The sequence below is a fragment of the Alligator sinensis genome, unplaced genomic scaffold (genome assembly GCF_000455745.1).
Source record: "Alligator sinensis unplaced genomic scaffold, ASM45574v1 scaffold1244_1, whole genome shotgun sequence".
In the NCBI taxonomy this organism is placed as follows: Eukaryota; Metazoa; Chordata; order Crocodylia; family Alligatoridae; genus Alligator; species Alligator sinensis.
The window spans coordinates 554813-567394 of record NW_005842591.1 but is presented as its reverse complement, the minus strand read 5'-3'; the positions used below and the strand labels follow the sequence as shown (position 1 = coordinate 567394).

Below are 12582 nucleotides of genomic sequence, written 5' to 3'. Positions count from 1 at the left end.
TCTTTCCCTTATTTCACTATTTCTAGAATATTTTCAATTTTTACAAGCAGGGGGACAACTCCTCTAATTAATTAACAGAACCACTGAGTTAAAGAGAAATCCTTTGGAGTGAGCTTTTTTGCATATACCAGTTTTAGAGATGCACTAAGACGTCGTTCCTCAAAGTTCTTTGAAACTCTGCTCCAGTATGCTGCTGTTAATCAAAAGTCTTGAAGATAACGGCTATAGCATCAGTCACATTAGGAAAATGAGACAAGGTGCTAATCATAACCCTTCATCAACCAACAAACATTGCCAATACACTTAACAAGTCAGCACCTTGCATTTGTTTTTCTTTATTCATGGTTTAAAAAATCAAAATCAGAATCAAGTGACCCTACATTTAAGGTTTACCCAATAATTTGAGGATACAGCTTTATTCATTTCACTGCAGGAAGCACAAACTTATGCAGACTTGCATTCAATAGGAATTTTCCTTAACGATTCCTGAACTGCTTCACTGGTGGTACTTGCAGTGTGTTCACCCATCAAGGCCAGCTTTAAACTGGTAACAGGGAAACTGAAAAGCACCTCCCTATTTCTTGCAATTCATGAAGTACACTGTAGTTGTCAAGTATTTTCCCACTGCTACATAAGAGGATGGGCTTAGTAGACATTTGATGTCCAGTCCCAAAGAGCTGTAGCCAACCCCCGTGGCCACATCCTCCTTCCAATTTTCCCCTTGCCTCTCCTTTGATCAGAAGCCACAAGAATACTAGCACATCTGCAAGGTCATATCGCTAGCTTCCTTGTTGGGAAAAGGACTCCAAGTGAACAATTCAGAGGTTGGTTAGTAAAAGCCTAACAGGCTATATTGTCAACCCCCCCGCGTGTAAACCAGGCAAATGTGATGGCACTCAAGTTCAGAGAAACGTTTTCCTGAAACTTAAGCAACTGCTCCTTGGAGCAACTCATGTCAGGAGTGTACAAAAGGGGGTGGTTAATTCATGACTTCAGGTTTGTGTCCTACTTCTACTTTGTGTACTATAGTTTGTGTCCTACTACTACTACTTCAGCCGCTGCAAGGGCTGACAACCCTCCAGGATTGCCCTGGAGTCTGCAGGAATTAGATATAAATCTTCAGGAGACTTCTCAGTCACCCAGGAGATGAATGACAGGGCATTCATTAAAATAAATATTAAATGTTGAATCCAATTTATACAGTAGTCCAGTGGGTTTTTAAAAATGTAGTAGTCACGTGCATTTGTCTTCCTGATGTGAAGTCTACGTACTGTAATCCATCACTGATCTACACAAGCATGCGGGCACGTTCGCACTGTGTGTCGTGGGCATGTTGGTGTTCTGGAAACCTCCTGGAACAGATTCAGAGTTGGCAAACACCTTGCTTCTAATAGTAGCCTTAACATCGCCTGGGCCTACCCGGTCTTAGTGCTGCTAATAGCACAGTACTGACAAGACGTGATGAGCTGGAAGGATCTCCCCTCGTCTCTCCAACTGCCGAAGGAGCCCACTGTATGGGTCTGTATGGATACTGCACAACAAGGTTCACAGTGTAATCAAGCTAGATACCTTTGGGGAAACAGAATCTCACCCCAAACTAGCACTGCAGTACTAGAATCAGAGAGGGCCGAAGGGAGGAAGTTGATCAAAAAGACCCTAAATTGAAAAAGTGAGAAAATTAAAATCCTAAACTGAGCCCAAAAGTTCACAGAGTCAAAAAGAACAGCAAATCCCAATGAACTGGAGCACCTCAATGAAGGTCCTTCAGCCTAACTAAGTGTCCTCCCAAAAAGGCAAACCAACCAAAGAGAAGCTAATCAGAAGAAACAAACTGTGTCTGGAAAAAAAAGATAAAGTGGAAATTACAGAAGTTAAGAAGGAACCGGAGGATCAAATACTCAGAGGCTTAAAAACAAATAAATGACTGAAGCAGGAAGTCAGGGAGTCTGCTCCGATACCAGGCAGAAAGGGCAGCAGTTACGGAGGGCAAAGATATTAGTGAAAAACTAAATCATATTTCCGTGCCGCAGGTCTTTGATACCTGGGATGTGGGGAACATCCTTAATCTAAACCAGGATTAGAGTCTACATGAAAGAACGCATGGAGGACTGAAGGGTTAATTTTCAGAACAGAACAGATGACCAGTGGTGGGGCGACACAAGGATCTGTCCTGACACTGTGTAATGCACATCCCAGTGATCTGGAAAGAGAGAGAAAGAGTAAGGTGACAATTTGCAGATGACACAGAATGATTTAGCTCAGCGAGCACTACTGGAAACTGCAAAGAACTTCAGAGGAGCCTACAAAAAACTAGGTGAACAGAAGAGGCTCCGAGATGGGTAGCAAGACAAGGTCGCAGCCATAAAATAAACTACGAAGACAGCAAGATTCAGAGAGAAAATGGTGAAAAGAAAGAATGGCATGAAAAGGACAGCTCAATGGTCCTATTTACCTCTCAAGTTATAAGGACAAGAGACATTCTGTCAAATTCAGAAAGCAGCAAATTAATATTGATATTAGGATTAAAAAAATAATTTACAGAACTCACTGTAACATGGCATCAAGGCTAAGACTAGTAATTAAAAAAAAAATTAAAAAAAAAAAATCAGACATTCATGAGGATGGGAACAGTCACAAAGAAATTAAGTAGGATACCTTTACAGTGTTTCTAGTATCTCCTGTGAAGCATCTGGTACTTCCCACTGCCAGAGACAGAGCATTTGACTAGACAGACTATTGGCTTGATTCAGGATGACAATTTTTATTATCTCTATCCTCCCTAATGGGATCAAACAAACATCCTTTTTTTCTTCAAAAAATGTTTCCTCGGTTGTGAAAAAATAGTGGTCCAGTTGACATAGCAGTTATTAAAGTGTGTTAACTACTACTGCACTGAGAAAAAGATTATTGGCAGGCCATAAAGACAGTAGGAAAAAGTATTTTACTACGTGCTACTAATGCTTATATATGCCTTCGATATTGTTCAAACGCAGAAAAAGCCATATAAAACAGACCGACCACCATGAAAGGCTATTTTGGTCCTTTATAAAGAAATAAAGGACCTGTGGGAAGGAGACGGTGGGAAGAGCGCAAGGGGACGTACCTGCTTGCATAAACTTGAGTTAAGCAAGTGGGCTCATGAATGGTAGCATACATTTGGCAAGGAGTGATGTAGTTTTTAGAGGGTCCAGAAAGAAGAGTTGATCTATTCTAGTCACTTATCAGCGTCCATAGGAGGAGTACATCGAGCAGCTACGGTTCCACACATTTCTACAACACCTCTCCTTGGCTGTGATAAAGAAAAGGCAATCGGTCCTGCTTTAGTCCAGCTCAAGTGGAGTATTTAGCACTCCTATCCTCACATGACCCAACAGAACAACTTACTAAATAACATATGGTGAGAGGGTGCATCAAAAACAAACCCTGCCTTTGTTCTCCTTTTTGCCTAGTGGAAAAAAACACATCCCCAACAAGTTCACCAGGGCTGGATTCCTTCTCTGCATCCTTTCCATTTGTCTCTGCTGTTTTTAATAGTTATTAGGGCATCTCAAGATGGCAACAAAGACTGCATTTCATTTGGAACAATGTCATTATGTCTGATGGAAAGCCTTGCCTGGTGATTTTAACCCCAATATATTTGTAGGCAGCAATCATATCCCCTTCTTGGCCTTTATTCTGCTTAGACTAAACAAGCTGCTGCCTTTTAGTCTATGTTCATAAAACAGCTCTCAGCTCCCTGATCTCACTGCTCCAGTTTGAATTCATCTGTCTTGTGCTGGGGGGAGACCAGCACCATGCCATAGTACTGCAGATACAGGTTCACCATTAACTTGTCCAATTACAGTAACACGTATCTACCTCTACCCAAAGTGCTTGACCTGAAGCACGCTACAATCACGCCGACTTTCACAGCCACATCACACTGGTGGCTCACAGTCATCCTCTGATCAACTTGCATGCCCAGGTCTCTCTTGTCCTCCGTCTTTTCCAACCGCTGAGCTGCCAGCTTTTTAGAGATGCTTTGTACGAGTCCCTCAGTGCTAGTTTGAGCACTTGGTAGCATTAAGATTTCATCCCATTTAGAGGACTACAGTCCTCAAGTTCACCCAGTCCTTCCTGTAGGATATTTAAATCCTCCGCTGTACTGACAGAGCCTCCCAACTGTGTTATCAGCACATTTCATTGGCACGCTCCTACTTTTTGTGCCAAGGTCACTGATAAAAATGAGACCGATCCTTGAGCAACTACATGAGAACCTGCCCTCCAGCCCCAGCATGCTTTTTCAATACAACCTATTGGTGACTTCCTTGTAGTCGGCTCCTTACACGCACACTCAATTCTGATTTCCCACGTGACTCCATGTCAAAGGCTTTACTGAAGTCCAGCCATCACTTAAGACCCATACAGTGGGCTCCTTCGGCAATTGGAGAGACGAGGGGAGATCCTTCCAGCTCATCACGTCTTGTCAGTACTGTGCTATTAGCAGCACTAAGACCGGGTAGGCCCAGGCGATGTTAAGGCTACTATTAGAAGCAAGGTGTTCGGAGTATCAGGGAGCCTCAAGGAGGGGAGACCAGCTGAGCAGAGGATGAGTGCAAGCTCTGAGTGAAGCCATCCTGTTAACGAAGTGTAAAAAACTGAAAACAGGCCATTTCCCACACAATTCAGCATACTCCCCTGAATCAGTTTAAGCAGTGCGTTTAATACTGAAATTAATAGGACTGAAAAGCCGTTTTGTATCTGCTTTGATTTCCTTGAAAATGAATTTAGTTCAACTCTGGCAACTGTCCTTTCCCCACACTACATCCAGATTCCAAGAGAATTTCCTTCCCGGAAAAATCCCCTTTCCTGCTCCATCTGGGCTGGCCCCTTACTCCTAAGTGCAGGTGAGATGGTTATTCAGCCAGTTAGGTTAGAAACCTTCCCTTCAAGTTTTTCCCCTTGCCTGGGGTACAAGCTCCAGAGAGCTTTTGCACCTTTGACTTAAAGAAATCCCAAGCCTCCTCCACACTCAACTACCTGGGCTCTTCAGTCCTGGTGTTTTCTATTCTCTATCTGCAAGGTTAGTCTCTCATAATGACAACATTTTTGGCCACATTTCTCTCTGTCTAACAATGTTGAGAGAGATCTCTTAAGCAGCAAGTGAATAGCAATAGAGAGAATGATGAATGCTCACTTCCAAATCATCAAGAACTACGGGAATTTCTCTAAACAGAGATCTTAATGAACAAGAATGAGCAAAAAAGATCGTGTAAGGAGGTCCTGGGTAGTGAAGAGCTTGATAGTTTATGGGCTTGTCTGGACTGGAAACCTAGGGATGGTTTTCAAATGTACTGTCTTGTGCGATTGACCTCCTATGACCACAACAGCAGCCTGCATCAAGCAAGGCCAAGACAAGCCATGTACAAAAATGGTTAGCTGACTCCGAGGCCTCAGAGACAGTCCCGGGATGACCCATGCCAACTCGTGTGTTTTCAAACATCGCTTGCCCTGCCTAGGCTCAGCACATTCTCCACTTTAAGAAATGGTATTAAAGGACACTAGCTGGTACAACACCAGGGAGAGCTATGCTTTCCAAATCGAGCAGTTTAACACAGGTCAAAGGCAGCACATGCCTCGAAAAAAAAGTTCTTAGGATACGTTAACAGCTTTTAACCGACACGAACTAACATTGCATCTTGAAATCCTATTTGAAACAAGGGTAGTCACTCCAAGAGCCATGCACTCCCGGTTAAAATCCATGCTCATGAGGCGTCCTGAAACACAACTGCAAGCAAACAAAGCAATATTGGCTTCTTTAAATCCTGTCTTGGAAATATGGGGTACTTCCACCTCCCCAAGAATCAGACATTCAGCCTTGAAGAAATGTAAATGTTAACTTATAATTTTACCAAAAATAAAGGTTTATTGCAGTAGCTTTGATGCCGCTTTCATATGAACTGTGAACGCTCTGGAGCAACATAACACCCCAAGGCAAAGCATGAAACAGCCACTACGACCTGCTTTCTTGAATTCACCTTCATTACAGGTTTGGGGCTTACCAAGTAACGGTTGTCGATGTATTCTGCTATGTACCAGAAAGTACGAGCGTGATTTGAGAGCAGAGAACACGATCTCAACATTTAGCCATATCCAGCGCTATTTTGGTACAGTTCTTGGCCCAAAATAGTCCCCGTTTGCTGTATTTTCTCAAGATGCTTTAATCCATTTAATCGTATTACTGCTCAACACAAGATTCCCATCAGTCCAAGAACTATTAGCAAGTTTTTAACATGCACGCCAAATGATTTGATTTTATTTTCAGGTTTTCTTTGCTCAGCTTAAGTAGATATGATTTTGTGTAAACACACCAGGACCAATGTATTTTTTAAACCAGGGTGTTAAAATAGTCTCAAATTTATAAGTACAAGGGTCATTCAAATTTTGAGTAACAGAAAAGAGACAAACAAGCGGCATGCTGTTAGACACGCTCTGGATTCATTCAGATGTGAATGAAAACCATGATTTTACATGCCTTGTGCTAACCTTTGAATGCCTCTCAATGGTACGCAGCTGATAGTGCACATAGTTTTAAATACTGATATTGCAGTAGCAATAATGGGAGCAAAGCCCCATTAGATGCTTTACAATGGGAGTGAGCAAAATCCAGCCTACAAAGGGATTATATCCAGCCCTCGGCCCCACCTGGCCCAGGTATGGGGGCAAGCCCGGGCTATGGCACATGCAGCTGGTCCCGACGACCCTTGGTGTGTGGCAGGGCCAGGGTGTCACAGTGGCCGCACTCGGCTTCCTGATATCCCCATAGCGGCGACTCACTCAGCCCAGCAGCCACAGCCAGACTACAGAGCACCCACTGCCAGGGGCACCAGATGAAGAGACCAGGTAGGCAGGGTCTCCATGGACCCCTGCCAGGCAGATGTGATGGGACTGTGGGTGGGCAGGGAGTAGCATCCAGGAGCAGGTCGGGATCGCGGCGTGGTGACAGCGCGGGACGGGACCCAGGGCAGAGCTGCAATCCGCTCCCTGCATATCCCTGTGACGGGCACCAGTTCCATGGGCAGGGACGTGTGGGAACGGACCATGGCTCTGCCTTGGGCCCCAGCCCCGCGCTGTCACTGCCCTGCAATTCTGGTCCCATGCCCAGGAACCTGCAGGCCAATCTCATCCACTCAACTAAGCACACCCTGCCCACAGGGGTCACAGGGCAGTCTCCATAAAGACCCTGCCAGCCCACTCCATCCAGCCACCGGTGGTGCGTGTGAGGCAGATGGGCCCAGGGACAGATAAGATCAATTGCCCCCCTCCCAGGTCAACACCCCTCCTGGCCCACAACAGCTCACCGCAACTCTGTAAGTGGCCCTCCAGCCCAAATAATTGCCCACCCCTGCTTGACACACACACACAGAGGAAGAAGCAGGACAAAGGACTAAGGTGAAACCATCTCCCCCAAGCTAACCTCTCTCTCTCTCTCATTTGTTTTTCCTCCCTATATCAAATTGATGGACATAAGAAAAAAGAGATAAGACGAAAGCATACGAGTCAGAATTATGCTCAGATTTACATGCTCTTTTAATAGCAACACCTGCAAGTACTTATAGGACTGAAGAGTGAAATTACTTTCGATGGAATATATTCAGTAAACACATCAGATCTCTTTGCACAGAAGGTTCACTAAAATACTAATCAAATCAGGGACTCTGGCATGTCGGTGCTTAAACTTCCTCTCAGACAGATTAAGTCAATATGTCATTGTACATACAAAAATGATGCAAATGAATGCACCAACTGTTTATTTTTAAGTGTATAGCAGGTTCTTTCTGGAGAAAAGATGAGCTGGCTCCTTTCCCATTTTGGGGCATTAATAATTATCCTAAAAATAAGGACTCAAAGATGCAGACCACCGTCTAGACTTGATGGAACTGCTTGTGAAACAATGCTCAAACAATGTTCAATCAGTGCACTCTGAGACCCAGGGTATACAGGCCAAAATTGTGCTGGAATTATTTTCAGAAGTCATTAAATAATGTTATATACTGGCTTTACCAATTGGAAGAACCTGGATAACAGGAACTGTGTTGCCTTTATCTGGACTAAAGAGATAAAGGGAGGATTCTAAGTTACCAAAATGCACAGAGCCAAAATTGTAAAGTGTTATAAGAATGAAATGGGCAATTGCAGCTCAAGTAGGGTCGCACCCGGCCCCCAACGGCTCACCTTTATTTCATGTTCTTTGCAGAATCAAGACCTGGGGGGCAGAATTCCTCAGTCCAAAAGCTCTCCAGACTCATTCACAGTAGGGAGATGAACAAAAGGAATATATCAGCAATGATCCCTATCCCAGCTAACATGAAAAATTAGCAACTGCTAGAATAGATTGGACAAAATGGCTTAAGGGAAGTTTGGCTGAGACCTGGTAGAACATGTTCTCAATTAGGCTTTCAAGACAGCTGAAAATGGTGTCATCTTCTATACTTACATTTAAACTGTTGTCAACACCAGCTTTTGGATCTGGCTGGGGGAGTTTGAGCTGCTGACAATCATTGTGACAAGAGGGTCATTCTCTTAGCATAGAAGTGGCCTTTGAGCAACACATTAAGAGATCCCATTGCAGAGAAAAGTTTGTTAAAATATTATTATGCTGGAAGGTGATAATGGCCGCCATCAAGCAAGTCTGATCAAAGGCAATCACAGATCTGGTCAAAGCCAATGGGTGTGCTAATCACATTTCTTTCATGGTGAATGGAAGGTGCAATCAAGCCTCTTTATGGAGAATGATAGCTAGAGACAAAAGACACTACCGCCCAAGGCAATCAACTGCACGGCAAAATCTGAGCAGAGTTGAGCTGTGTGATGGATTTCCCTAGGACCCAGCGCAAACCTGCAAGAGAAAGCCAGCAAAGACCAAGTGAGAATGGCCGAGGAACCCACCTGCCCTTTGTTTCTGCATTCAGGGAAACAAAGTTGTGATCATTCTCAGCAAATAAGCAGATCTACAGCAAAGAAATGCCTGATTCATATAACTATTTATTCCTCCTAGTGAAAATAATGCAGCAAGGCCCCAAGTAATCCCAACCCCTCAGCCAGTGGGGCAACAATTGGCATTAATTCTGCACTCCTTCCTCACACCCTCCTGTGCGCTGGCAGAGCCCAGCCTCACCATGCAGACGGTGGGGAAAGCCACATGGACTTTGGAGGTTTTACCTTTTAATAACTTTATTACCCATCCTACCTAACTACCTGCAGCCTTGTGCATCCTTCCTGACTGCTGTCCAAGCATCTGCCTCAGTAACAATGAAGTCCCTGTGCTTTCCACAGCAAGCTAAGCCCCAATTCTATGGCATATGGATGCGGCAGAGAAGAAATTCAGCATCAATTACATTTAATTTTTAAAAATTAAAATTTAAAAAATGGAGAATGCATGGAGGACACCACCCCCTTCCACAGCAAATCCCATGGCCACACTCCCGTACCAAGTCTGATCTATTACTCCAGATACTAACCCAAAAGCCACTGCAGAAAGAGACTCTTATGGAACTTCCCGCGAGCAATGTTACCCATTTGAGTAACTGTACATAGATCGGAATCTAATTTAGGATACGGCAAGAGTATGAAATATATGCAAATCAAGTGCAGAAGAAAAGAGAAAGCAAGCACAGAAATGTTCATTCACTTCACCTATAAAATCCTTTTATGAAGGAAATATATTTTATTCATAACAGTAGATGATGCAGACTGGTAACAAGACAAATTAGAGGGAGCATTAAAGAAGACTTTCCCAATAAAGAAGAAATGGGCACGGAAGAGTTCAACTAAAACAATTTCCTTTCTAAAATACTATCCAATCTAAAAGGAGTTTTAACATTCACTCCAATCCTACCTGAACTCAGTAGACTGAGAGTCCCCAGAGCCTGGAATAGACCCCCTTGGCTGCTTTATTGCCACCTGCGGCAATAAAGGGGAACTGGGCAGCCTAGACTCGTAGCCTTGAGCTGTCTCTCTCTCTCAGGGCTCCCACCCCTACTCAACTACATGGATTACTGGAAGATAAGAGATGCCACATGCCTCTCCACAATATCTAGGGCCTCTTGCTCCCTGCTACAGTCTCCAGGACAATGCAATGTCATGGGAGTCCTTCTGCCAGCCTCATCTCCACTGCCAGGTGCCTCTGGAAGCCAACGTAAAGAGGAAGGAGCTCCACTGCATCAGCACGGCGTGCAGACCCCACAAAGAGCTTGGGTGGGAGGGTGTGAAAATAACAAACGGACACCTCCAGCCTTCTCCTGCTGCTTCTTCAATCCCAGTTTTCTTAGCACTGCTAAGGGCTTCTGCATGACTCCCAGTTCTGCACACCAGACGCCATGCAGCCTGACCTCCTTCAGAAGATGTAAAGTGCTTCGAGGCCTGGGATAAAAGGCGAGACATGTACATAAGCTAATGTGAAGTTTTATGTTTTTTTTTTCAAGTTGCCACACAGCGTCAAGCTCACTCAAGGCAGTGGCACCAATTAGCTCTATCACATTCTGCCTAAGCAGTATCTCCTAGCACCAGGAGGAACAGTGTTGAAACCTCTTTTATGGGGGCTGCGTTACTCAGCGGGTTGCAAAAGCGAGATATGGAACCTTTCATCTCACCAGTCTGAATCCAGCCCCAATGGGAGGTGACTGAAAGTAGCTCCTGCTCCAGCATATATGGAAGGAGCAAGATGATGTCTATGTCCGCCTCTGAAGATAGGCATCCATCATAAAAACCACCACCAGAGTTGGCATTAACTGCATTAACCCCCCCGGGCTCTTTCCAGCAGAAAGGACAATTTGGCAGGAATGTAGAACGAGCAAGCTTCTTGCCTCTAGAGGCGGTCTCTGAAGGGTACCAGGGATGTAGTGGCTCGAGATGAGGAATCTCACATTATCACAGCCTGCACCATACCTGCTCTGAGGATAAGTAAAATTCCAGCCTCCACCATCTCTGAGCCTGTCAACCTGACACCTTCGGCGAGTGCTAAATTTGCGCACACAAAGACGAATGCTCTTTGTAGGATCCAAAACCTCTTACACACCATTTCCTGCTGGTAAATGAACAAGCAGCATAATTTCATACCCAGCAATTTGACGTCTCTGTTCTTTTAGCAGTTCAGAAGAGTGGATTAGGCTTTCTGCTTTCCAACAGAAGCTGACAGAGAGAAAAACACTCAAGTTTCAAGTAACATTTCCTTTATTAAAAGAGGATCTGTTGGCTGGCTGTGCCTGTTGGCCAGAGCACAAAGGGAACGAATGTCAGGTGTCCGCTGTACGAAGTTCTGAGGCTCTCGGATGTGAGAGAGGAAAGTAGGACAATCTCCTGATACCCTGGGTAGTGGCTGCCCTGACAACCAACCGGAGAACTGAGACAAACTGCTCCCCCAATATTTGAGTTGGTCTAATAAAAGATACAGGATTTACCCGAAGAACCCTGTCTGCTCCCCAATAAAGCATTCAATTCACCCACATGCTCAGCTGGACAGGGTACAACTGAGACCTCAAGAAGCAAGAAACAGTACTTTCTTGTGCCGGGGGGGGGGGGGGGAGACGACACCGACCATAGAACAAAATGAGGTTCTTGAAAATATCAGGACAAGGACCATCAGCAGTAATATTCCTCATTAGCCAGATGCCCTTACTGCATCTAGGTGAGATCCTTTAGCTACCAGTGGCTGCAGCATGCAGGAGGAAGCTAGCCCCTTGCCCACACTGCTTGTAGATATTTAGCCCAGTCAGTGTCAGAAGGAGATTTGATCCAAAGAGACTAGAAGTTAGAGCTCAGGCCTGGAAGCATCAAAGCATCTGCACCAGGCAAGCCCTTACGCGCGTGTATAACCAAAGCATTAGTTCATAATGGTGAGCTACTACTACACAGAGATAACGCTCCGACTGAGTGAGGAAGACGATAGGGAACCAAGACGTTCCTTACTGAGAACAAAACTAGCTTCTAGCCGTTGGTTTTGGCAGCTCCTTTGAACCTGGCTGAATCTTAGAGAAGGCTGGGGTTAGTACACTCTGATATTAAGGCACGCGTGAAGAGGAGCGTCCTTCTGGAGGATGTTACCAGGAGAGGAACAGCACACCGGCGTGCTGCTTATTCACCTCTTTACAAGTAAACTGCGGAGTAAGATGAAGGAAGAAGCCTGCTTAAAGACAGGAGAACCCTAAAATCCAAAAAGAATAGATGTTTTATAAGGGGCCCATTAATAACTATGCCATCCTATCTAGCCTCCATCCTTTATGTTACCATGGGCTGTTAAACACTGCAGCAAAAGACAAAAGCAACAGATTTCTTATTCTTCTGATTTTATTTTGGAGAACCCAGTAGCAAGAACTGCAGAAGAAACCGCTGTGCATGTCTCCTTTGTATCAACTGCCGCTGCATAAAGTGAGCTTGAAAGCTTCTTCCACAAAAAATAGGAGGAAGCGGAGGAATCAGGTTTGCTTGTTTTTCACATTAGACATGCAGGTCTTGTCTCCTCTGCATTGTTTTCGTGGAAGATGCTGGACTGGGGAATTTGCATGTTCATGTGATGTCATAATTAAAGAAAGCAAAACTTCAGCA

The 12582-nt window shown here is 44.5% G+C and overlaps 1 protein-coding gene across 3 annotated transcripts in view; it reads right to left on the bottom strand.

Moving 5' to 3' along the window:
- Positions 1-10428, bottom strand: part of TAOK1 (TAO kinase 1) — a 59325-nt gene extending 48897 nt beyond the window's left edge. The window contains exon 1 of one of the 3 annotated variants that reach the window (XM_006032845.3): positions 10063-10428. The gene's annotated coding sequence lies outside the window, so the exon portion shown is untranslated. Of the gene's footprint in view, positions 1-8214; positions 8859-10062 lie in introns of those variants that run through there. The other 2 variants (XM_025214567.1, XM_025214565.1) reach the window with 2 other exon arrangements.
- Between the last annotated feature and the right edge of the window lie 2154 nt (positions 10429-12582).